Source organism: Silurus aristotelis, assembly GCF_946808225.1.
Source record: "Silurus aristotelis genome assembly, chromosome: 26".
Lineage (NCBI taxonomy): Eukaryota > Metazoa > Chordata > Actinopteri > Siluriformes > Siluridae > Silurus > Silurus aristotelis.
The window spans coordinates 541,411-546,410 of record NC_139599.1 but is presented as its reverse complement, the minus strand read 5'-3'; the positions used below and the strand labels follow the sequence as shown (position 1 = coordinate 546,410).

General features: G+C 42.3%; 1 protein-coding gene across 7 annotated transcripts in view; it reads left to right on the top strand.

Annotated features, from left to right (window-relative positions):
• Nucleotides 1–2,647: 2,647 nt before the first annotated feature.
• Nucleotides 2,648–5,000, top strand: part of LOC310720590 (serine/threonine-protein kinase PAK 3) — a 21,285-nt gene continuing 18,932 nt past the window's right edge. For 2 of the 7 annotated variants that reach the window (XM_083531320.1, XM_083531318.1), the window contains exon 1: nt 2,650–2,974. The gene's annotated coding sequence lies outside the window, so the exon portion shown is untranslated. Of the gene's footprint in view, nt 2,975–3,242; nt 3,342–5,000 lie in introns of all 7 variants that reach the window. The other 5 variants (XM_083531324.1, XM_083531323.1, XM_083531319.1 and 2 more) reach the window with 4 other exon arrangements.

Genomic DNA, 5,000 nt, shown 5'->3' with positions numbered 1-5,000 from the left:
ACACAGCAGTAATAACACAGCAGAAATAACACAGCAGTAATAACACAGCAGTAATAACACAGCAGAAATAACACAGCAGTAATAACACAGCAGTAATAACACAGTAATAACACAGCAGTAATAACACAGCAGAAATAACACAGCAGTAATAACACAGCAGTAATAACACAGCAGTAATAACACAGCAGAAATAACACAGCAGTAATAACACAGCAGTAATAACACAGTAATAACACAGCAGTAATAACACAGCAGAAATAACACAGCAGTAATAACACAGCAGAAATAACACAGCAGTAATAACACAGCAGTAATAACACAGCAGTAATAACACAGTAATAACACAGCAGTAATAACACAGTAATAAATCCTCTATAATTCACTGAGACTCACCAAGAACAGCATCTCATAACATCCTGTACATTCACCATCCTCTATCTGTATTATACCCTAATTACAATAACACCAGTCTCAGAGAGATCACATCACATCACAACATTACACTAACCCTAAACAACCACATCACAACAACCCTGAATAACAACCACATCACAACATTACACTAACCCTGAACAACCACATCACAACAACCCTGAATAACAACCACATCACAACATTACACTAACCCTAAACAACCACATCACAACAACCCTGAATAACAACCACATCACAACATTACACTAACCCTAAACAACCACATCACAACAACCCTGAATAACAACCACATCACAACATTACACTAACCCTGAACAACCACATCACAACAACCCTGAATAACAACCACATCACAACATTACACTAACCCTGAACAACCACATCACAACAACCCTGAATAACAACCACATCACAACATTACACTAACCCTGAACAACCACATCACAACAACCCTGAATAACAACCACAACACAACATTACACTAACCCTGAACAACCACATCACAACAACCCTGAATAACAACCACATCACAACATTACACTAACCCTGAACAACCACATCACAACAACCCTGAATAACAACCACATCACAACATTACACTAACCCTGAACAACCACATCACAACAACCCTGAATAACAATCACAACACAACATTACACTAACCCTGAACAACCACATCACAACAACCCTGAATAACAACCACATCACAACATTACACTAACCCTGAACAACCACATCACAACAACCCTGAATAACAACCACATCACAACATTACACTAACCCTGAACAACCACATCACAACAACCCTGAATAACAATCACAACACAACATAACACTAACCCTGAACAACCACATCACAACATTACACTAACCCTGAACAACCACATCACAACAACCCTGAATAACAATCACAACACAACATAACACTAACCCTGAACAACCACATCACAACATTACACTAACCCTGAACAACCACATCACAACAACCCTGAATAACAATCACAACACAACATAACACTAACCCTGAACAACCACATCACAACATTACACTAACCCTGAACAACAACAACACAACATTACACTAACCCTGAACAACCACATCACAACACTAAACAACAACTACATCAATCCTAAAAGCATTCACACTTTATTGTTTATTAATGTTTATAAATGTGTATACAGTCGACCCCCTGATAAATCGCAGCTCTAAAAATTTGCGGGTTCTCATTTGGAACGTAACCCCGCGAGTTCCGGGGCACCACTCTATTGTTAATTAGTAATAATTATTATTTGACTTTATAGTTTTAAACAGAATATTAGAATAATTAGATCATTTATAGATTATAAGTGTAAATTTCTCTCTTTATAAAACACCATAAACATGTGAACAGAAAGTCTAATTCCTTCGTTCTTTTTTTCTCTCCTAGTCTCATCCCTCCATGGACTGAATGTTGGGTTTGGTTCGGTTCAGGTTTGAGTTCATCCTCATCCTCATCCTCCCCTCCCCCTCCCTCTCCTCCTCGCCCAGACATCACGGCAGATGCTGCAGCCAGCAGCCAATCACAGTTGAGCGAGAGGGAAAAGATGACATCATAGGCAAATTAGGGCCAACAGCAGCAAGATTTTGGGTTCACGTCGCCGCCTGCAGGGAAATTCTCCATAGCCTGAAGTGAGTCACACAGATCAGACGACAGGAAGAAGATGGAAGGTGCTTCCTGCTCTTTAGATGTTCAGGATTTAGATGCAGGTGATGCTTCTGGATTTTCAGATGAAGTGATGAATCTGTCAGTTTCCTTTGTTCATTTGTTACTTTATTACCAGAAACTGCAGTCTTCCGCTTTACCCATAATGCATTGCTGTGGTCAAGTTTAATCCACTCTAAATTGCTAATGAAACATTTAGTCCTTAGGGGGGGTGCTAACTTTTACACTGAATAGTGTTCACTCTCTCTGATCTCCTGTAGACATACTGCTGACTCAGCATCTCACTCATCCATCCAACCATCTATCCATCACTCCATCCCTCGTTCCAGCCTCTTTCTTTCTTTCTTTCTTTCTTTCTTTCTTTCTTTCTTTCTTTCTTTCTTTCTTTCTTTCTTTCTTTCTTTCTATCTTTCTTTCTATCTTTCTATCTTTCTTTCTTTCTTTCTTTCTTTCTTTCTTTCTTTTCTTTCTTTCGTCTGTGTAAACCAGGAGATCAACTCCAGTGGGCCTCCTCCCTTACTGCCCCTCCCCTCCAGCAGCTGCCCTCATTAGTATGCGTCCTCTCACCAATGAGAGTGTGAGGAACCTGTGACATCATGAGCTAGGGAACAGCAAGCAGCCAGTGGAGCAGTAGTGAGCCAGTGCAGCTTGAAGAGGTCAAGAACCGGTCTGACGAGAGAATGGAGCCGAGCTGTGTGTCATAGGAATACACACACACACACACACACACACACACACACACACACACAGACGGTGCTCACCGGGCCGAGGATGAGCGCACGACACACTCGGAGGCACACACACACTCAGGCTGAGAACATCAGGACATGTTTCGGGTAAGAAGCTGCTGGTTTTTTCCTCCTGCTCTCCTATTGAATGTAGATTGAGATAGAAGGAGGGAGGGATGGAGGAAGAGAGAGATAGAGAAAGGGAGGAGGTATGGAGGAGGACGAGGGGTTGTTTTATATTTCTACTTCTTCATCCCAGTGTTTGGCCTAGGTGATGAGAAAAGAGGGATGTATGGATAGATAGATGGAAAGGGCTGCTATGTTGATGCATCGGTGTGTGTGTGTGTGTGTGTGTGTGTGTGTGTGTGGGTGTCAGTCACAGGGGAAGACAGAGACGTGTGTTATCTTTCTCTCAGTACCACTGCTGCTGCCTCATCCAGCTACATAAAGGCCCTCTGTTGGTGGGGGAGAAACGGTGGTGTGTGTGTGTGTGTGTGTGTGTGGCATTAGCCATTATAGAATGGAAGCAGCTGCAGCGCCTAAACAATAAGAGGCACTGCTATTTCAGGGAATGTTAAGGTGTGTATGTGTGTGTGTGTGTGTGTGTGTGTGTGTGTGTGTGTGTGTGTGTGTGTGTGTGTGTGAGATCATGATGCTCTCTCCTGCTTTTATGCATCACGTATAAAGAAAAGGATAAATGGATGGGTACATAGATGGTTAGATGGATACATAGATGGGTGGATATACACACACACACACACACACACACACACACACACACACACACACACAGAGGGATGGAGGGATGCTAACAGAGGAGAGATGAAGCTCTTTGTTAAACTGGTGTTTCTGCCTTTGGGCCTTTTCTCCGACCCGACTCCATTTTGATTGATTTTTTTTTTTCTCTGTCAAGTTTGCGCAAGCGCAGGACTACACACGCGCGCACACACACACACACACACACACACACACACACACACACACACACACACACTCACACACATAAAACAGTACAGGAGAACCAGTTGACTAAAGATCTTCCCTCATCACCGTGTGTGTGTGTGTGTGTGTGTGTGTGTGTGTGTGTGTGTGTGTGTGTGTGTTGAATATGGTTAAGGTGTGCAGGCTGTTACACTCATATCATGTGATTTACATAATTGTAATTCCGACCATTCAGTGAGCCCTCATGTTTGGGGGCGGAGTCATCATCATTATTGCATAAGGGGGCAGAGTCATCATCATTGTTTATGGGGTGGAGTCATTAAAATGAATTTCCTGTGTATGAGGGTGGAGTAATAATTGATTGTCTGTGGGGTGGAGTCATCACAATTGATCGTTTGGGGGTGGAGTCATCATAATTGATTGTCTGTGGGGTGGAGTCATCATAATTAATCCCCTGTATATTGAGGCGGAGTCATCATTGATGTAATTTGGATGTAACTGTAATATTGTATTTGTAATAAATGACGTGCCTCACTTTTACTGGCCACTTTAATAGGAAACCCTGTAGACCTGCTCATCCTTAAATCAGCCAATCACGTGTCAATTCACATGGGTGAAGAGCTTAAGGTAGCACTTCCACAAACATCTCCAAGATCTCAGGGGCTGTGACTGGGCAGAAGATCATACAGATTTTATCTGAATATCTTCCAGTCCTCATCAGTCCTGTGTTTGAGTGTATGTGAGGAAGTGTGTGTTTGTGTGTGAGTGAGTGAGTGAGTGTGTGTGAGGGTGTGTGTGAGTGTGTGTGAGGGTGTACTTCAGATTCCTGCTCTTGGCTTGACTGGGTAGGAACTTGATCCAGTTCTCTTCTGCATTTCCTTTTAAGGGTTTCATTAAATTGTGAGATGCTTTTCTGCTCAACACAGCTGTAGAGAATGATTCTGTGAGTTATATGAGCCACTTAAACCACAATCTGTCCATTCTGTCCTCCTCTGATCTCTCTTTCAATACGCTGTCTCCACCTACAGAACTGTTTTCCACTCCACAGGATGTTTGATGTTTTTTGTTTTTTGCACCAGGTTGTGTAGATTCGAAACTGATGTGCGACACTTTCTCCAGTCTGATGTTGTATGTGAATATTTGGTGAAGCTCTTGATGCATAACTACAGAAGTCTATATGTTGTAGCGCTGC